The sequence below is a fragment of the Brassica napus genome, chromosome C5, assembly GCF_020379485.1.
Source record: "Brassica napus cultivar Da-Ae chromosome C5, Da-Ae, whole genome shotgun sequence".
In the NCBI taxonomy this organism is placed as follows: domain Eukaryota; kingdom Viridiplantae; phylum Streptophyta; class Magnoliopsida; order Brassicales; family Brassicaceae; genus Brassica; species Brassica napus.
In genome coordinates this window covers 21644102-21666389 of record NC_063448.1, presented here as the reverse complement: position 1 = coordinate 21666389, position 22288 = coordinate 21644102, and the positions used below count along the sequence as shown (strand labels likewise).

At 38.1% G+C, this 22288-nt stretch overlaps 1 non-coding gene across 1 annotated transcript; it reads right to left on the bottom strand.

Moving 5' to 3' along the window:
- Window positions 1-12465: 12465 nt before the first annotated feature.
- On the bottom strand, window positions 12466-12572 carry LOC125588086. Its single transcript, XR_007324482.1, has one exon. It is a non-coding gene; the product is annotated as a small nucleolar RNA R71 (small nucleolar RNA).
- Window positions 12573-22288: the final 9716 nt, after the last annotated feature.

The window sequence follows — 22288 nt, the reverse complement described above, 5'->3', positions numbered from 1 at the left end:
GGGGTTTTATAGTACAAGGACCAATGTCTCGCTTTGTGTTTATTGACTTTGTAAGATAAAATTGTTTTTAGTGAATTTTTTTAAACAATTATTTCCTATGGTGGATATTCGCCGGAGACTAGATAACTTTATATTGATGTCAAAAATGAAAAAGACTAGATAGTTTTATATTTTCTTTTCCTAATTGTTTTTGAGTTGTTACAAGAATAAACTTTCCTCAATACACGTATTAAGGAGCATATAATATAAAGAAGTATACGTGCTTCTCGATTACAGGTTATGAACTGATGACTTTGTTTTAGAGTAAAACGTCATGGTGATAAGAAAATTCGTCGCTATTTTTTCTAGAATGAACTAGTTAGAGCAAGTAAGCTACTATTATTAATGGCTGCACATTTTTAAATGCATATAGAAATGAATAACTCGTGTTAGCCGTTTCCACAAGTACGTAGAAAAACAAACATTATTCGCCAACTACGTTTTAAAAGATTTTCCAAATAACTAGACATTTGGGGGAGGTGCGATATTGGATATTTGGATCTTATTAGATCCCTCGTGTATAGTTGCCACTGTTAAGTTCGGAATTTCAAACAGATTTACTGCAGCTGATAAGCCTGAAAATAACGTTAAGTGATCAGATACTTTAATTTATTTAGATATGTACTAAATATTTTAAAATTGATTTTTTCTTAAAAGTATTTTAGAAGAGTTTGTAAATTACAAAATATTCGCTGTTGGTTCAAGTGTGCTCATCCAAATTGTTCTGATTAACTTTGGTTGACGATGAAAGCCCTCAACCCTCATTTGTATTTAAAGTGGCTACTTGGGATTCAGTATATCAGTCACATGCGTTCTCTGTTCTTGTCCACACGAGACTCGCGATCAGTTATCTTTCAATTGCTATTTTTGGTTAATCAATCTTAGATACGTATGCTCAGAGATTTGCCAGTCCGGGTTTCACAAGCACCAAAAAAATTTCAAAGAGCGATCCGATGACATATTTTTCTTTTCGGCTACTCATTTCGACGTACTGGCAATATAGAAATTGGCAGAAAATAAATATTCTGATACAGTGAGAATGTATAACCCAACATTTTTGAAAACTTTGTTAAATCCTGATACGGTGAGAATCTAGAGCGGGACATTCAAGAGTCATAGTGCGTGAAGTCAAACCAATTTGGTGGCCAGATTTGGAATTTCACTGTCTTGACAAACTTCATTATCATTATTTTTATTTTCGTATATACTTAGGACCACCTTACCCCATAAGGAAAGTTGTAACTACGTCAAACTTGTTATGCACATTATTAGCATATTTATCCATACAAAAGCTCATATATAAATATACGGATCCATATGCTTCGAGTACAAAATCAAATTAAATCTTGGAGATGTATTCTGTAGACTATAGGGAAATGTAATAAGATATGGTGGATCATTTATATATCACATGCAACACCCTGAAGATCGGAGGACCACGTCATATCTATCTGATATATACTTGAGCTTAATTTTATTTTGGCTTTCAATGTTTCAGCCTAATAATATACGTACTTTGAGGCCTTGTCTCTATACGGCAATGAAGGCCAAGAACCGTCATTGTGATTGACGCACCTCTCTCATGTTTGCCTTCAGAGATACGGCACAATCCACCGCCAAAAGAAAAGAGAGAGTTTTAAAGCTTTTTGCCATCATTTTTTTCCCTAAGAGACAAAGATGTTGCAGAAACCACCAAACTACTTTTTATTTTCTAAATTTGGAGGGTCCCTTGACCACAAAGTATAAATCCGAAAATGAAACAGCATTAAAAGCGTAAAAAGAGCAAACCTTGTAATCTAGCAATCAGCCTCTTGTCAATCAGCCTCTTGTTCAGTTTCACGTGGTTTCTTCATAATTAAGCCGTAAGCATGACGAACATAACAATGAATTGCAGCACTTTTCTTTCTATACTGAGTACCTTATTTTTGGTATGTATATATGTACTAATGTACACATCTCTGATGAAAACCTGAACAGGCTATTAACAAAAGATATATATAGTACGACACTCCAATGATATTTATCTTTTTATTATTAGTTAGACATAGAGTTAAAAAGTATAACATTGAATTTAACGGTATAGACACTCAAAGCAAAAAATTCTGATGGAACATGTAAAGGAGGATGCTCTTTACTATACACTCAGAGCTCGAATCACTAATCTTAACCATGATTTGTATGACTAAGTTCGATGACAAAGGTTTTTCAATATTTTTCCGAACTACTAGTGAAGATGAAGTATATATATCCCTGCAAATTAGCATGCTTTCTCGAGGAAAATATTTATACATGATAAATATAATTTATCTTAATTTATTTTCAGTGTAGAGTCTTTAGATATTTTAAAATATTAGGAAGCGGGTACGTTTTGGAAACGAAAGCGGGTACGTGGAAGCAGAAGTGTAAGGAAACGCAGAAGCGAGATGTTTTAAAATATTAGGAAGCGGGCATATGTTGGAAGCGTATTTCCATATATAAATATATCTATATAAGATTTAAAAAAAAAATTAGGACTAAAAATTATATGATTTAAATTTGAAATAAATCATTTATTCATTTATAATAATTTTGAAATGATTTTATATTAAAACTGTAAAAATACACATAAATTAAGTTTACAAAAAAAATTATATATTAACTATTTTTAATAGTTCATAAATAATTGACACAATATATTTCAATTTGTTCTATATCTTTAATAAAAAATCTCAATGCATAAAGATAATTTATAATATTTGTATATTTCTAACTCTATATTCATTACTATTAAAAAACTAATGTTAGTGTATAGAGTGCAAATACTCTTTATATTTTATTGATATACATTGCATTTTTTAAAACGGAAGCGTGATTCCAAAAACGGAATCGTAAGCTTCCAACGTATTTTTAAATAAAATATTTTAGAAGCGTTTTGGAAGCAAGATTCCGCAAGCTTCCACAAGGTTCCGATTCTGATTCTGAAGCGGAAAGCGGACGTCCGATGAAGCTTCCATGCAACTAGCTATATAGTAGAGTTCATCTATTTTGGAAGAAAACAAAAGTACTTTTGTCTTTATATTTAAGGATAAAAATAACATTTATCTATTATTAGAAGAACTCTATTTTTCTCCTAAAATTAGAAGAACTCTATTATAAAGATATACATTGGAGTATCTTTTATAATATATTTTCTTTATTTTAGGAAAAAGTATAAGGATAAAAAATAGAAATGGATTGGAACAATATTAGTTATAATACTTCACAATACTAATAAAACTAGCTTAAGACCCGCGCAATTGCGCGGGATGAATGTATATATAAAAATAATTTTATCTATTATTATTTATTTGTATTCATTTACGTATTAGGTATATAATTAAATTAGAGTAAAGACATAAATCAAAACAATACATCTTTTTTATTTACGATATTTTTTTGGTAAATAAATCACAAACTTATTTTATTTATTTTATATTGTATATAACTAAATTTCAATGACATGGACATAGATATATAGTATATTTTAATATAAATATTTATTATTGAGAATTCATACTCATATGATAAATACAAAATTTCTAATGTGCGATTTTTTGAATGCAAATTTCAAAATTATTTAATACTTTTTAATACATATTTAGAAATTATCATATTTAAGTATTTTTCTATGTTATATAGTTTAATTTTAAACTATATTAATATATAATATGAATGTCTAGTAAATGAGACTTCATATTTATACGATATATGATCATTTGTATCTTGTTATTACCAAAAAAAGTTAAACTATTGATCACAAAATTTTAGTGTGAGACATTTAATATTTTTAGTAATTTATAGTCATTTTAAAAATTCAAAATATAACATATAAAAAAAAAAAATTTATTATTATATGATTAATGAGGTTGTTTAATATCTTTTAATAATATAAAATGAACAAAAAGTGCTAAGATACAAAAATCATTATCAAATATTTATTATTCATAATCATTGATTGTCATATATACGTTAATCATATTAGGCAATTCCATAGATTTTATTTAAGGAAAGCGAGAATATTCGTTTGTACACTATTTATCAATTTAATAGTTAGTTTAATAAAAAGTATAATATAATTTAAGATGAACCAACCTATTTTCTAAAAATTCTGAATTTTATTCTCATGGTGATACGTGGCTACACACAATGTTGTAATGTTTCTCAATTAATATATAAAGGATGTTAGCGTGGAGTTAAGGACCACTATCGTAGCTGTATATGCTTGAGCTTAGTTTTATTTTGGTTTACAAAATTTTATCTTTATCAGTATATATGTACATATACACGTATTTGTGACCTTATCTCAATACCGAAGAGAATGCCCCAAGCCGTCAATGTTATAGACGGACCATTCTCACATTTGCCGTCAGAGACACGGCAGAGTCCACACGCAAACGAAAACATACAGTTTAAAAGCTTTTTGCCATCAATTTTTGCCGCAATCGACATAAAGATTTTGCAGAAAACCCCAAAGTTCTTTTTCTTCCCTATATTTGGAGGGTCCCTTGCTCACAAGATAAGATTCATAAAATGAAAGAGCATTAAAAGCGCAAAAAGAGCAAACCTTGTATTCTAGCCATCGGCCTCTTGTTTAACTTTACGTGGTTTCTTTGATAATTATGTATACCGTAAGCAGTTGCAAAAAAAAAATGTATACCGTAAGCATGACCGAATACGATCACTATTTGGCTTTTGGGTTTGGAAGAAGGAAGAAGGAAGAAGGAAGACGTAGCTGAGTTTTGAAAATTCTTTGATGTATGTCCAAAACATGCATTAAATTCATAAAGTTTTGTTGGAGTTCCCTCCTTAAGCCCAAAACAAATCAAGCCCTCCTTAGTCCAAGAAGAAGAAATATCTAGAAGGAGAAGAAGAGTGTGGATTGAGAAGTGTGTAGAAGTATGTTGAAGTGTTTAAGAAAAGAAGATGGAGAAGTCTCTAGAATTAGCTTGTAGTTACCCTCCATTAGTATAAATAAGAGTGTAGAGTCCCTTTGTAACATCATCCAAGAATCAAGAAAACAAAGAGAGAAAACATTTGTAAGAGAGAGTTCTCAAAACAAAATCTTTGTAAACCCTTTCCAAAATTATAAAGAGTCTTCTTCTTAAATCTTTTAGTTGTCTAATCCCATCTTCATCTCATCGATATTGGGTAATTTTCCCAACAAGTGGTATCAGAGCAAGGTTACCGTTATCTTTGAAGAAGTGAAGATGGAGGCCACCGTTACCTTTGAAGGTGACATGTTCAAGCTCACGACGGACAACTTCTCTTATTGGAAACCGATGATGGAAGATCACCTTTATTGTAAGGATTTGCATGAGCCCATCATCATGAAGGATAGGCCGGAAGGAAAGGATGATAAAGCATGGGAGATTCTTAATAGAAAGGCGGTTGCCGTAATACGTAAGTATGTCGACCGATCTCTCTTTGAACATGTCTCTACCTACACAAATGCTTTTGAATTATGGACAAAACTTGAATCTATGATTCAAAAGAAAACACCTCGAAACAAAGCTCTTCTTGTTCGACGGTTGGTAAAGTTGGAGTACAAGGATGGCCAAAGCATGATGGAGCACTTGAACAATTTCAAGGGGATCGTAAATCAGCGTAACAAAGTTGATATGAAGGTTGAAGACGAAATGCAATCCCTTTTACTCCTTAGTTCACTACCGGAGAGTTGGGACACACTAGTTGTCACTCTAAGCAATTCAGCACCGGAGGGAAAGCTTACCATGGATACCGTCACTGATAGACTTCTAAACGAAGAAGTTCGCAGGAAGGAGCGAGGTTCGAGCTCTTATTCAGAAGCTAACATTGTTGATAGACGAGGTAGAGAAGAGACTTGTGGTCAAAACCGAAGCAGAGGACGAGACCAATCTCGAGGAAGATCTAAGTCACGTCCGAGAGTTACTTGCTATTACTGTGGCAAACCGGGTCACATGAAGTCGGAATGTCGGTTTTTCAAGAAAGACAAACAAGCCGGTAATATCAAACCAGACCGGTTCAATCCTACAAAGAAGCATGAAGACAAGACTACCACCATTGTGGAAGACCAGAGCGAAGAATTATATCTCGTTGGAGAATGTAATCTTAGCTCTGATGATAGCTCATGGATCGTTGATTCTGGTGCTTCTTTTCACGTCACCCCTCATGGAAGCTTTTTCACAACCTATCAAAGTGGTGACTTTGGTAATGTTCAAATGGGAAATCAAGGAAGAAGCAAGATCGTTGGAAAGGGGGATGTTATTCTTACATCAAACACCGGATGTTATTCTTACATCAAACACCGGATGTAAGATAGTTCTCAAAGATGTGAGACATGTTCCCGACATGCGACTCAATCTCATATCAACCGGAAAGCTCGATGATGCCGGCTTGGACAGTCACTTTGGCAGTGCCAAATGGAAGCTAATCAAAGGGAGTTTGATCATGGCTCGAGGAAGAAAAGAAGGCTCATTATACGTGACTCAAGCCAAGCTTTGCAAGGAAGAAGTAAATGTCGCAAGTGATGACATGGATATATGGCACCAAAGACTCGGGCATATGAGTGAGAAAGGTTTAAATATACTATCTCGGAAGAAACTTCTTCCTGATATGAAAGGTATTTCCCTCTCACCATGTCATGATTGCTTAGCCGGAAAACAACATAGGGTCGCTTTCCGAAGATCATCTACGCCCATGAGAAGAAAGCATATTCTTGATCTTGTGCATACTGACGTATGCTCCATGTCCGAGAAATCCAATGGAGGGGCATCATATTTCGTCACCTTTATTGATGACCATTCAAGGAAGGTATGGGTATACCTTTTGAAGTCAAAAGATCAAGTTCTTGATGCTTTCAAGGAATTTGTAGCCCAAGCAGAGCGAAGTACGGGTCAAAAACTCAAGTGCGTTCGATCTGATAATGGTGGAGAGTATCGAGGTCCCTTTGAAGCGTTTTGCAAAGCTCATGGAATTAGAATGGAGAAGACACCACCAAAGACGCCACAACTGAACGGGCTAGCTGAAAGAATGAATCGAACGATCACAGAAAGAGTTCGGTGCATGCTCTCTCACGCTAAACTACCCAAGCCATTTTGGGGAGAAGCCATAAAGACTGCAGTGGACGTCATAAATCTTACACCATCAGTTCCTTTGGAAGGCGATGTCCCGGAGGAAGTTTGGTCGGGTAAGAAGGTCTCTTACAACCATTTGAAGGTGTTTGGTTGCAGAGCATTTGTCCATATACCTAAGGATGAACGAGCCAAGCTAGACTCCAAGACTAAAGAGTGCATCTATCTTGGGTCACCAAGAGATGATTTCGGCTATCGGCTTTGGGATCCGGTTAACAGAAAAATTATTCGGAGTAGAGATGTTGTTTTCTTCGAAGATCAAACAATCGAAGACATCAACAAATCAAAGAAACCAAATCTAAGGGTTGTAAGGAATGAAAATTCTCATAAGCCTCAAGATCATGAACAAGTGATTGGAGATGATGGCGAAGGGGATCCCATCTTGGATCCGAATGGTGATGAAGGTGAAGAAGAAGTTCAAGTGGAGCCAGAGGAAGAACATGAGCCAAGAAGGTCTGGAAGAGAGACAAGACCATCTGTAAGATATTATCGAGATGAGTACGTTAATCTTACAGATGAGGGGGAGCCTCAAAGCTATGAGGAGGCCATAGGAGACACTCATAGAGATGAGTGGGTTGAAGCTATGCATGATGAAATGCAATCCTTGCATGATAATCACACTTATGAGCTGATGAAGCTACCAAAAGGAAAGAGAGTCTTGAAGAACAAGTGGGTGTACAGATTGAAGTATGAAGAGAAAAGCTCAAATCCAAGATACAAAGCTCGATTGGTTGTGAAAGGATTCAACCAAAAGAAAGGCATGGATTTTGAAGAAATATTCTCTCCAGTGGTGAAGATGTCCTCTATCCGAGTGGTTCTTGGTCTAGCAGCAGTTCTAGACTTGGAGATTGAACAACTCGATGTCAAGACGGCCTTTCTACATGGTGAACTCGAGGAGGAGATCTATATGGAGCAACCTGAAGGATTCAAGGTTCCAGGAAAAGAAGACTTGGTGTGCCGATTAAAGAAGAGTCTTTACGGTCTCAAGCAAGCCCCAAGACAATGGTATAAGAAGTTTGACTCCTTCATGGTGGATCACAACTTTAAGAAAACCAAGAACGATCATTGCGTTTTTATAAAGAGGTACGAAAGCGGCGACTTTCTCATATTATCACTCTATGTTGACGATATGTTGATTGTGGGCCAAGATCGCAACAAAATAGCCGCATTGAAGAAAGACTTAGGAGAGTCCTTTGCGATGAAAGATCTGGGGCAAGCGAGACAGATTCTTGGAATGAAGATCACTCGGGATAGACCAAAGAAGCTTTTGTGGTTATCCCAAGAACGATATGTTGAAAGGGTGTTGGAGAGATTCAACATGAATAAGGCAAAGCCAGTGAACACTCCACTTGGCGGACATTTCAAGTTAAGTTCGGAGCAAAGTCCAACAAGTGAGAAAGAGAAAGAAGAAATGAAGACTACCCCATATGCATCAGCAGTAGGCAGTTTCATGTATGCTATGGTGTGCACCAGACCGGACATTGCCTATGCAGTAGGAGTTGTGAGTCGCTTTCTAGCAAACCCAGGAAAGGAGCATTGGAAAGCAGTTAAGTGGATTCTACGCTATCTAAGAGGCACAACGAAAAAGTGTCTATGTTTTGGCAATGGAAAATTAGAGTTAAGCGGTTATACTGATGCAGATTGGGCTGGTGATAAAGACTCAAGAAAGTCAATATCAGGATATGTGACTACCTTTGCAGGGGGAGCTGTTTCCTGGCAATCGAAGCTACAAAAGTGTGTTGCCTTATCCACCACAGAAGCAGAGTATATCGCAGCAACGGAAGCGTGCAAGGAGATGTTGTGGATGAAGAACTTCTTACTTGAGTTGGGAGTAAATCAAGATAAGTATGTTGTGCTATGTGACAATCAAAGCACCATTCACCTAGCAAAGAATCCAAGCTTTCACTCTCGGTCGAAGCATATCGACATTCGGCATCATTGGATTCGAGAAGTTCTTGAAGAGAAGCTTCTACATCTCAACAAGGTACACACCGATGAAAACTGGTCAGACTTTATGACCAAGGTATTACCGATCAAGAAGTTTGAAGATTGCTGCAAAGGCACGGGTATGGCAATTGTTTCGGGCTAAATCGGGAAGGGGAGATTTGTTGGAGTTCCCTCCTTAAGCCCAAAACAAATCAAGCATTAGTCCAAGAAGAAGAAATATCTAGAAGGAGAAGAAGAGTGTGGATTGAGAAGTGTGTAGAAGTGTGTTGAAGTGTTTATACGAAAAGAAGATGGAGAAGTCTCTAGAATTAGCTTGTAGTTACCCTCCACTAGTATAAATAAGAGTGTAGAGTCCATTTGTAACATCATCCAAGAATCAAGAAAACAAAGAGAGAAAACATTTGTAAGAGAGAGTTCTCAAAACAAAATCTTTGTAAACCCTTTCCAAAATTATAAAGAGTCTTCTTCTTAAATCTTTTAGTTGTCTAATCCTATCTTCATCTCATCGATATTGGGTAATTTTCCCAACAAGTTTCTACTGATGTCTACACTCTTGTCCTTAGCTTCGGACGTCGATTATATTTTGTTGAAAGCAAATGCATTCTTTATCCACTCATCTCAAGTGAATAGCAGGTTGTAAATAGATCTGACGGACTTTTATACTAAATTCAAGGGAGTAATTAAAACTTAAAAATTTGAGTATATCATGTGATATGATAGAGCATCTACTCAAAGTCTCTTATGTCATAAAAATTTGGATGACGAATTGACGAGTGATCGATCGAACCGTACTTACATAAGTTTCTTTTACATACATGTGTATTGTGTTTATAAAGAGTTTGTCACTAAAAATAGTTTCACTTTGTTCACGTTAAGAAAAAAAATTACCAATCTTTAAAGAACTAAGAAGTAAAGTATTCGTGAATTGTATAGAAGATTTATACAAGTTTGTAATGATTTATCGGCTCCCTTGTCTTCAGTTTTGACGTCATTTACAAAGTAAAACTATTTTTTTTTTGCTGTCAACAAACGGCTATTCTATTACTCAAACATGAGGTGGTCTAGGTAACCAGACCGGAATAGAACAACCAATAAAACAAAGAGATCTATGAAAAGATCGAGCATTTCTATTTTTATAAAACAAAGTAAAACTATTAAAACGTCAATTAGGTGTAGTAAAACTATATTTTTGTTTTTATACCATGTGGAATATTTCATTTTACTATTATGCTATTAACACTTGATATCTTGTGCATTTACATGATTTTAGACATCATTCCAGCTTTTAAATTGATCATTTAGACACATTTAGAGTTTGTTTAGGATGCATTGCATTGCATTTGTATGTTTTGCAGGTTTGGAGAAGTGCTGGTCAGGTTTTGGAGCTTAAAAGGTCAAAAACGTTCAGGATGTTGAAGAATGGCGTGGTAGCAGGCAGGAGTCGCGACCAGATGCAGGCTGCCAAGAGAAGGTGTCACCGCAGGCGACCTTCGCGGGGAGAGGCTAACCGCGGCCGTGTGTCGACGAATCAGACAGGCATTTCGCAGGCCCTCGCCGCGGGAAGAGACTGGGCGCGGCGTGATGTCGACGAAACAACCAGGACGTTTCGCAGGCCTACGTCACGGGAGGATACAGGTCGCGACCATGTGTCGTCAAATCAACCAGGGCATTTCACGGGCTGTGATCGCAGGATGTGCCGGTCGCGGCCGATGATCGCGTTTCGCGGGCTGTGATCGCAAGCCATAGCTGGTCGAGGCATGTGTTCGAAATTTAGCATTTTACTAATTTACTCCTATGTCATTAAGCTACTATAAATACATTGTAAACCTAATCTTAGATTTTATCTTGTTTTCTATCTAATCAAAAACCAACTTTAGGTGAAAGATTTAATCTTGATCAATTTCTCTTGTGTTTACTTGATTACTTTGATCATTAATCATGTTTAGACTTAGATCAACCAATGATCTAGTGTTTATCATGATAATGAGTGAGTAGTCATCTTTGGATTCATGGGTTAGGATGATTAGGATGATTAAGTGATGATCTAGAATGTTTAGAGTAGATTAATATCTTTCCTTGCTTGATTGAGTGATCTTAATGCTAAGCTAGAGTTGGCCATTCTGGTTTAGAACTCTAGACATTTCATTGCCCGGAAGGTATTCGATGAAATGTCTGAGCCAACTCAACATGCTCTTAGCTTACCCTACCAAAGGGATTTGATGTTAGGGGAGTTAGGAAAGTTGAATGATCCATTCTTAATGATTGCTTGATTGACACAAACCAAAGGAATTTGATGTTTGATCATGAGAGTAAATGAGCTTTTATCTTGGAAGAAAACTTGCTTAGAATTAATATCTAGAGTTATGGGAATGTGTTGATTGAAACCTTGCTATTTTAAATTAAATCTTAGTCATCTGAAATCAAAATCCTATGCCCATGATTCCTCATTTATCTATTTGATTGAAAGTTGCTTGTTAGTTGTTCTTGAAACTTGTTAGTTTGATTGAATCACATCATCTTATTGATTGCATTTAGCTTAATTGAAAACCTGAATTCTCTTTGATTCAAAATTCTTAGAAATGGATTGACATCTCAATTACTATAATGATTTGATTATTGGACCTTTGAAAAGTTCATTTCAAATTTGGCGCCGTTGCCAATTCTATGTTGATTTTGACATTGAGATTTGGTTCTTGCTTGAGACTAAATCTTATTTTCTTATATCTAGTTACTGATTTTCTTTCCTAGCCTTTTGTATCTCAGGTGCATGAACTTGCGGAGCAGAGGTCCAACAGACCTAGTTCCCAGAGTTGAAGACATTAGAGCACTTGAAAGGGAGATTGCAAGGAGGAGAAGAGAAGAAGAGCAACAGGCTCACCTAGACAGATTGGGGTTTATGATGGATCAACATCAGAATCAGCCTCAAGATGGAGAGGGCATTGGCCAAGGAGCTGGCAACCTTAGGCCACAACACCCACAGCGCCAAGCAAGAGCTATTGGCACACATGATGAGCCCAATATCCATGGGCATAGAGCTGGCATCAGAGCACCAGCTGTGGAAAACAACAACTTTGAGATCAAGTCAAACTTGATAAACATGATCCAGAGCAACAAGTATCATGGTCTTGCCTTGGAGGATCCACTAGACCACTTGGATAACTTTGATAAGCTGTGTGGAACTACAAAAATCAATGGTGTCTCTGAAGATGCATTCAAGCTAAGGTTGTTTCCATTCTCTTTGGGAGACAAAGCTCACACATGGGAGAAGAGCCTTTCAAGAGATCCAATCACCACATGGGATGAGTGCAAGAAAGCCTTCCTCACCAAGTTCTTCTCTACTTCAAGAACTGCTAAGCTAAGGAATGAAATCTATGGATTTCATCAAAGGAATCTTGAAGGCTTTGGAGAAGCATGAGAAAGGTTCAACAGCTACATCTCTCAATGTCCTCATCATGGTTTCAATATGGAGAGTTTGCTTAGTACTTTCTACAGAGGTGCTTTTCCCAAGTTTAGAAGCCATCTTGACACTGCTAGCAATGGTTTCTTCTTGGGGAGAAGTGAAGCAGATGCTTTGGAGCTTGTAGAGAATATGGCTAAGAGTGATTCTGTTTACAGTGATGAGCACGATAGAAGCAACAGAGACAGTGGAGGTGATGATACAAACACCAAGAGAAAGTTAAAGGCTTTACAAGACAAGATGGATATGCTTCTCTTAGATAGAGCTAAACAAGAGAAGGTGAACTTTGTTGGTGAGCAGAAACAAGAAGGGGTTGCTGTGTTAAATGAAGTTGATGGTCTAGAAGGTCAAGAAGAGTTGTGCTTTATGAATACTAATCGAACATGGTACAAGAAGTAACCTAACTTTCAGTACAACAACTACCAACAAAAGCCCTTCTACAACAACAACCAACAAAGTAGTTATCAAGCTAGACAAAACTACTCTCAAGGCTTCCCCTCCAAAGGAAATCAGTCTACACAAGGCCAAGCCGGATCTTCTACCTCTACTTCACAAGAGAGTAGCACTGATACAATGCTGAAACAAATCTTGGAGTCTCAAACTAGAAGTGAGAAGCACATTGGATATGAGCTGAAGAACCTTCACACCAAAGTTGATGGAAGCTACAATGATCTCAACAACAAGTTCTCAAACCTTGCTTCCAACTTCAAAGCTTTGGAGAACCAGTTTGCTTCAATGAGTAGTAACTCCAAACGTCCTATGGGATCACTTCCCGGAACTTCTGAGAAAAACCCCAAGGAGACAATGAAATCCATCACCCTAAGGAGTGGTAAACAATTGCCACCTAAAACTCTCATTAGGGATAATGAGAAGCAAGATTGGGAGGTGGTCATCAATGTGGATGATGATGTGGTTATTGTGGATGAGAAAACCAATGAAGAGATCTTGGAGAAGATAGTTGAAGCTAAAAGGAAAAGAAAGTTTGGAGAAGAGAAGAAGGTTGTGAACAAAAATGAAGCTGCTACTTCATCAAAAGGAGCTCCATTCATTCCTCCTCCATATGAAGCAAAACTTCCCTTCCCTGGTAGATTCAAGAGACAGCTTTTGGAGCAATACAAAGCCTTGTTTGAGAAGCAAATGAGTGAGGTTCAGATCACCATGCCCATTATTGATGCCTTCATGCTAGTGCATCAATACAGCAAGTTCCTAAAAGGTGATGTAACCAAGAAGAAGAAAGAGATGGAAGAGATGGTAGTTCTCACCCATGAATGCAGTGCCATTATACAGCGGTTAACCATCCCCAAGAAGCTTGAAGATCCAGGAAGCTTCACTCTACCTTGCGCCATTGGGCAATTGGCTTTTGAGAAGTGTATATGTGATTTGGGAGCAAGTGTGAGCCTTATGCCTCTCTCCATTGCTAAAAGGCCTGGGTTTACACAATACAAGAAGTGTAGACTCTCTCTTGTGCTAGCTGATCGCTCAGTGAAGATTCCCATTGGTATCCTAGAAGATCTCTCTGTTATGGTTGGAAATTGTGAGATTCCTACAGATTTTGTGGTGTTGGAGATGGATGAAGAACCAACAGATCCTTTGATATTGGAGAGACCTTTCTTGGCTACAGCAGGAGCTGTTGTGAATGTTAAGGAAGGGAAGATTGATCTTCATCTAGGCAAAGAGAACATCCTGCATTTTGATATCAAGGAGGTGATGAAGAAGCCCACTACCCAAAGCCAATCATTCTACATTGAGGAGATGGAAGCTTTAGCTGAAGAGTATTTGGAGGAATTAACCATTGAGGACTCTCTTCAACATGCCCTAACAGTTGATAGAGAGACTCAATTAATTGAAGATGAGGAGAGTGCAAGGTATGTGAGGATGCTAGACTGCCACAAAGAAAAAAGTTGAGAAGACAACTTCATAGAGCTTCCACAAGAAATTAATCATGCTGCCTCAGTTGATCAACAAGAGAACCTCCAAGAAGATGATTGGAGTGAACTAAAAGTACCAAAAGTGGAGCTTAAACATCTTCCCCTTGGTGTAAGGTATGCATTTCTTGGACCTAATGAGACATATCCTGTCATTGTGAGTAGTGAACTGAATGAAAACGAATTGTCTAAACTTTTGAATGAACTTAAAAAGTATAGAAAGGCAATAGGCTACTCACTAGATGATATTAAAGGGATATCACCTTCTTTATGCATGCATAAGATACATCTAGAGGATGAATCTATGACTTCTATAGAACATCAAAGAAGGTTGAACCCCAACTTGAAAGATGTTGTTAAGAAAGAGATTCTAAAACTCCTAGATGCAGGTGTAATCTATCTTATTTCAGATAGCAAATGGGTGTCTCCCGTGCATGTTGTCCCAAAGAAGGGTGGAATAACTGTGGTTAAAAATGATAAGAATGAACTAATTCCAACAAGAACAATAACGGGACATAGGATGTGCATAGATTATAGAAAACTTAACTCAGCATCTAGAAAGGATCATTTTCCATTGCCATTCATTGATCAAATGCTAGAGAGACTTGCAAATCATCCCTATTATTGTTTTCTTGATGGGTATTCAGGGTTCTTCCAAATCCCCATACATCCAAATGATCAAGAGAAAATGACTTTCACATGCCCTTATGGTACCTTTGCTTATCGAAGGATGCCATTTGGGCTATGTAATGCTCCAGCCACCTTCCAAAGGTGCATGATGTCTATTTTCTCTGATCTTATAGAGGATGTTGTGGAGGTGTTCATGGATGACTTCTCTGTCTACGGATCTTCGTTTTCTACTTGTTTGTCCAATCTGTGCAGGGTCCTAAAGAGATGTGAAGACACCAACCTTGAGCTAAACTGGGAAAAGTGTCACTTCATGGTTAAAAAAGGGATTGTGCTTGGACACACAAGATTTCAGAGAAGGTGATTGAGGTGGACAAGGCCAAGATTGAAGTGATGGTTGGGTTAGCTCCACCAAAGACAGTGAAAGACATTATAAGCTTCCTTGGTCATGCTGGATTCTATAAAAGATTCATCAAAGACTTCTCCATGATAGCTAGACCAATGACTAAGCTTCTATGCAAGGAAGCTGCATTCAACTTTGATTGGGAGTGTCTAGAAGCATTCAAAAAGTTGAAGGACAAGCTGATTAGTGCCCCCATTGTGCAGCCACCGGATTGGGATCTCCCCTTTGAGATCATGTGTGATGCTAGTGATTATGCTGTGGGAGCTGTCCTTGGTCAGAAGAAAGACAAGAAGACTCATGTGATCAACTATGCAAGTAGAACTCTTGATGAAGCCCAAATGAAGTATGCTACAACTGAGAAGGAGCTGTTAGCCATTGTCTATGCATTTGAGAAGTTTATAAGCTATTTGGTTGGGTCAAAAGTCATAGTCTACACTGATCATGCTGCATTGAGACACCTTTTGGCCAAGAAGGATGCTAAGCCAAGACTGTTGAGGTGGATCTTGCTGCTACAAGAGTTTGATCTTGAGATCAAAGACAAGCCAGGAGTTGAGAATGGTGTAGCTGACCACTTGTCTAGACTGAAGATTGAGTGTGGGATCCCCATTGATGAAGGGCTTCCAGAAGAACAAATCATGGCTATTAGAGTAGTAGTAGTAGCAGTTTGTGAAACTGGAAAGAATCTTGAAGAAGTGAAGGCAACTTAAGAGAAAGGTCCTTGGTATGCTGATTTGGTGAACTACCTAGCTTGTGGAAGAGAGCCATTGGGTCTTGAGGGATATGCCAAGAAGAAGTTCTACAAAGATGTGAAGAGATACAATTGGGATGAGCTTTACCTCTACATACTTTGAAGAGATCAACTTTATAGAAGAGTAGTAGCTAAAGAAGAAGTTGATGGGATCCTTACACACTGTCATGGTTCACCCTATGGAGGTCATTTTGATACTTTCAAGACTGTTTCAAGGGTGTTACAAGTTGGGTTTTGGTGGCCTCACATGTTCAAAGACACTCAAGACTTTGTCTCTAAATGTGATTCATGCCAAAGGAGAGGGACCATCACCAAAAGGAATGAGATGCCTCAAAACCCAATTCTAGAAGTGGAGGTGTTTGATGTCTGGGGTATTGATTTTATGGGACCATTCCCATCTTCTTTTGGAAACAAGTACATCCTTGTAGCTGTTGACTATGTCTCCAAGTGGGTGGAAGCTGTAGCAAGTCACACCAATGATTCTAGAGTGGTGATCAAGATGTTCAAAAGTACCATCTTTCTAAGGTTTGGAGTTCCAAGAGTTGTGATCAGTGATGGAGGCTCTCACTTCATCAACAAGCTGTTTGAAAGTCTTCTCAAGAAGAATGGTGTGAAGCATAAGGTGGCAACACCTTACCATCCTCAAACAAGTGGTCAAGTTGAGATCTCCAACAGAGAAATCAAGTATATTTTAGAGAAAAGTGTGGGAACTACAAGAAATGATTGGTCTATCAAGCTAGATGATGCACTTTGGACTTATAGGACGGCTTACAAGACTCCTTTGGGAACCACACCTTTCAACCTTGTGTACGGAAAGGCTTGTCATCTACCAGTTGAGCTTGAGTACAAGGCATTATGGGCTGCTAAGTGTCTGAATTTTGACATCAAGAGTGCCAAGGAGAAGAGACTTCTCCAAGTAAATGAGCTTGATGATATTAGACTCGATGCTTTTGAGAACTCAAGGATCTACAAAGAGAAAACCAAGGCTTTTCATGACAAGAAGATCTTGAAGAGAGAGTTCAGTGCTAGAGATCAAGTGCTTCTCTACAACTCTAGACTAAGTTGTTTCCCGGGAAACTCAAGTCAAGATGGTCCGGTCCTTTCAAGATCAAGGAAGTAAGGTCATATAGGGCAATTGTGTTATGGAACAAAGATGGTGGAGACTTTACAATCAATGGACAAAGAGTTAAGCTTTACATGGGAACCACAACAGAGGAGAAAGGAATCTCGGTTTCAGTCTCCGATCCTATCCCCGCCTAGCCAAAAAGAAAGTAAGTCAAGCTAGAGACTTAAAACAAGCTCACTTGGGAGGAAGTCCCATGACTATCCTTGTACATATTTTCTTTGAGTTATTTTGTTCTTGTTAATATTTCTATGTTTCTAGATCACAGGTTTGCATTTTAGGTTCATCACATACACTTGAATCGAGTTTGAAAACTCGCTGGTGTTGATTGCAGCCAAACGCCGCGACCAAGAGAGCCTGCGACGAAGACTCGTCGAAACGGACCAGGGAGTTTTGCGGCCTGGCGTCGCGGCTCAGGTGTGCCCGCAACGAAACCTCGACGAAATCATTCCGTCGATTTTGCAGCCCACGATCGCGACATCTGAAGCCCACGATCAAAACCATTAGGTCGTGCCCCTCTTTCGCGGTGATACGAAGCCTGCGGCCAAGGTACGTAAACCGGGTTTTGTCATTTAAATCGAACCGAATTCGATTTAAATCATCTCTAAACCGGATTCAACTCTTCTTTCTTTGTTTTTAACGTGAAATTGAGTCCCTTTTCCTTAGTTCTTGCTGAAACACTCTAAGTTCATCACCATCTCTTTCATAACTCTCAAGAACTCAATTCTCTCAATCCTTCATCAAATTTCGTGATTCTTGCTGCTGATTGTCGGGTTTCTAGTCGTGATTAAGATTCCATAACTCGTTTCTTCTACCATTCACTACATATTCAAAGGTATTAACTTCAATTTCTAGGGTTTGAGAAAATTTTCGAAATTTCTTAGAACTCAAATTCTTTGATGATTGTTGATTCCTAATGATAGTAGAAGTCTTCTGAGTTGTTTATTGATAGAAATCATGATCAATTTTGGTCTAAAATTGTGTGAATTGAAAATTTGTGAAGTGAAGTTCTTGAGAATTAGGGATTTTCGAAATTGTTAATAAAATTGGAAACTGATGCTTGAGATGGTGATTTAGAGTGTACTTGAACATGTTATCAATAGACTTTCATGATTGAATAACTTTCATTTCATAAATTTTTTTGAAATCATGCTAAGTCCTTAAGTTGATTCAAGATAAGCTATGATGATTATTTGCTTGTGAATTCTTGAAGCTTGATGTGTTCTGTGATTACTTATAAATTAAATGACATGTAGCAAGTCTGTTTTAGCGTTGATCATCTCTTGAATAAACTTAAAAAGCTTCTCAATTCTCTTGTGAAAATTTGACGAATGTTGCTTAATGGTTGATGTTTGGTGTTGTTATGAAGAATACAATCATTGATATAATTCTTCTCTTGTTTTGTTATTCCTTTGGGTTTGAATTCACACTCTTTTTGAGTGTCTCTTTTGTAGGAATACATAATGGGAAAGAAAAAGGATAATGCAGCAAAACTATCTACTGCTCCAAATAAGGGACCACAAGTGCAAAAGGTGGGAGTTCAAGTTCTTCTCGAGCTAAAGGTCACAAGAATAAGGAGATGGTGAGGGAGGATCCAATTGAGGAAGAAGAATCTCATGAGTCTGAAATTGAGGAAGAAAGTGATGATAAGCCTGCACCAAAGAAAAGAACAAGAGCTCCAAAGCCACCAAAAAAGAAGAGACCACCACCTTCAGAGATAACTAGGCTCTTTAAAGCTATGGAACTTTTGCCAACCACCTATTATGATCCTCTGATACTGCAGCGTTTGGGTCTCTATGATGATGTGACGATCCTACTAGGAAGAATGGGGCTAGAAAGGCTGTTTACCTTGCAAAAACTGGGGTATGCGACAGCCACATATCAGTTCCTATCGTCCCTTGAGGCTACACACCGTTCGAGAGAAGATCTAGAAGATGGTTATGGGTTCATCACGTTCAAGATTGGGAGACAGGCTTACCGGATGTCTTTCAAGCAGATTAGCGAAGTCATGGGATTCCCGGATAGGCGCGATCCAAGGATAGAAGGTGCAAAGGACGACCCTGAACTCTTGTGGTATATGATTGGAGCAGGAGTATATAAGACCAAGTTGATTAAGGGGGCATATATTCGAAATCCTTCTATCTGCTATGTCCAAAGGATCCTAGCAAGCACTTTCTATGCTTGGAAAGATCCGGGAAGAATAGTTGAGGATGAGCTGCACTTTCTCACATGGGGTCTAAAGGATGTGATAGGAGAAACGTTTGACGATGGAAGTGAGGTTCGTTTTGGAATAAGGACACAACCGGGGATTGTGGGCATTTTTGTGAAGCGTCTACTTCATTATCAAGACTGGGCTTGGACAAAGAAGGATAAAGAACCAAGACTGAGTATAGGAGGTCTCATCACACCACTCTTAGAAGCAATGAAGGTCCCTTTACCCGAAGCTGACAAGGGATATGCGTTAATGGACGAGCCATTTCTCCCAAACATTGGCTTCCTTGATGGGCAAGTGGGAAATTCATGGGTTTATCGCTTCAAAGTGGTGAAGCAGGAGGGGAAGTATGTGAGGACTTTTCTTCCCAACCAAAGTCTCACATCTATATCGGAAAGGAACAACATCAAATTCAGACTTCCCCAAGAAGCTTTCTACAATTCCGAGATTCATGAGATTCCTAAGAAGATCAGTAGGAGCAAGAAGAAGCAAGCGATTGATGATTCTCAGCCGGAAGAGCAAGCTGAGCAAGGGTCTTCAAGCTCCATCTATGGGAGTTCTCGATACTACTTCCCACCCTACTCTGGAGCTCTACCCGACGGTCCCCTTCGTGAAGCTCACCAGCAGATTAGGACACTGCAGCGAGGGAACAAGTTTCAGGATAGAACGATTGCCAAGTTGGTGAAATCAGTGAACTACCTAGCAAAGAAGTTGAAGAACTTGACTATGAGACCGCGACGATCTCGAGCCTCTACTCCGGTCACCACAGATGATCCTATGGAAGATGATGGAACCGGGGTTGAAGAAGAACCGGTTCACACTCATAGGCATTCCTACCATGGAGATGCTAGTGCTACCGAGGTTTACTATGAGGAACAACGAGCTTCCCTCCGTGAGCCTCGTCAGCGCAAACCAAGGAGGCAGCGACATCCAGTCACACAACTTCCTCCTAATGACTTCGGCAACGAAACACCATACGTGCCCACTTCTGACACGGACGATCCGCTCGGTATCACCGAGCCTTGAGGTACTTCGCAAGCCGCCTTTGTCCATATTTATTCCTTCCTTTATTTCTTCCTTTGATTTATTTTCGGTATCTCTCTCCTTCTAAGTCACACACGAGACTGTGTGATTCAAGTTTGGGGGAGGTATTAAGTTTCTAATGTTTAGTTGATTGAGTTTTGAGTCATGCATTGTTAATAGATATTGCATTAGAAAATCAAAAAAAAAAAAAAAAAAAAAAAAAAAAAAAAACTTGAAAAATCACAAAAACAAGCACGTAGATTTATCTTTTGTCTCATTTTCATCATTAGGATCGAGTCTAGATCATGTAGGATTGCATCATGCATAGGGAACAAGGATTAAACCTACCTTGCAAAGAACTCATGCTTAGAACTCAATTTGATATCCTTTGTAATCATGGCAAGTAGCTTGAGCACCCTTTGAAAGACTTGTAGACTTCGAGCCTTCAAAACTCCTCTTGAAACTCATTGATTGTAGAAACTTACTCATCTTTGAAGCCAACTCCAATATTAATTGAACTAAATGAACTTAATGCTTCTTGCTTATGGTCTATTGAGTACTAAGTCATGGCTTCATACACACTTGAGTTTGTCTCTCCATTTTTATCAATTCTACCTATCTTTTGACAACTCAAGTGGTAGTCCACTCCCTAAACCCTTCCTTCCTTTCAAGCCATCATTAATTGTTGAGTGAGGTCTTTTTGGAAAGCTTTACATGTGCGTAATGTTGAGAGTAATTGGAACGACAATGTTTGGTCTCCATTATGGGATGGGATGGGTTTGATTTGAGAAGTTTGATCTTGGGAGTGTGAACATAGTTTTAAAATGAGTGAAAAGAAAGAGTGGGGAGGAGTGTATATATAATAATAATAATTAAAAAAAAAATATGTCACTAGGGACAAGTAAAAAAGAAAAGAAGTGAGCTCAAGACAGTATAGAGATTGAAAACCCCATAAAGAGAAAAAGAAAAGAATCAAAGTGAGGGGTACTGTTAGCTTTCCTATTTCAAATAGATATAAAAAGAATAATTGTTTGTGTTTTAGAGTTTTCTATAACACTGCAACATACCCGAGTCCATAGAACCTTATCTCATTGCATGGATCCAATGCATCAAACTCGAGTTAATATATGTCCTTAAACTTGGGATCTATATGATTCATTTAGTTTGTTTACAAGAGACGGTTTCAGTTACTGTCATTTTATACAAGTGTAAATGTGTGCCCACTACAAGAAAACAGCGATATTCTGACGGACATTCCGACGGAAAATGAAATCCTCGGAATATACCGAGGAATTTCCGAAGAAATTCCGAGGAAACACAAAATTGGGTTTCCTCGGAATTTCCTCGGAATATACCGACGGAATTCCGAGGAAACTACAGTCCGTCGGAATATTCCGAGGAAATTCCGAGGAAAACTGTGTTCCTCGGAAAAAACCGATAAATTCCGAGGAAATATTATAGCCGTTGGAGAGCCGTTGGGGGATTTTACAAAATTCCGAGGAAATTCCGACGAACTAGTTTTGTCCGTCGGAATTCCGTCGGAATTTCCTCGGTATGTCGGCAGGATTTAAACTATAAATACAAGCACTCCTCTTCCTCTTCATTCACTTCATATCTTCATCCTCCCTCTTACTCTATTTACACACGAATTTGATTC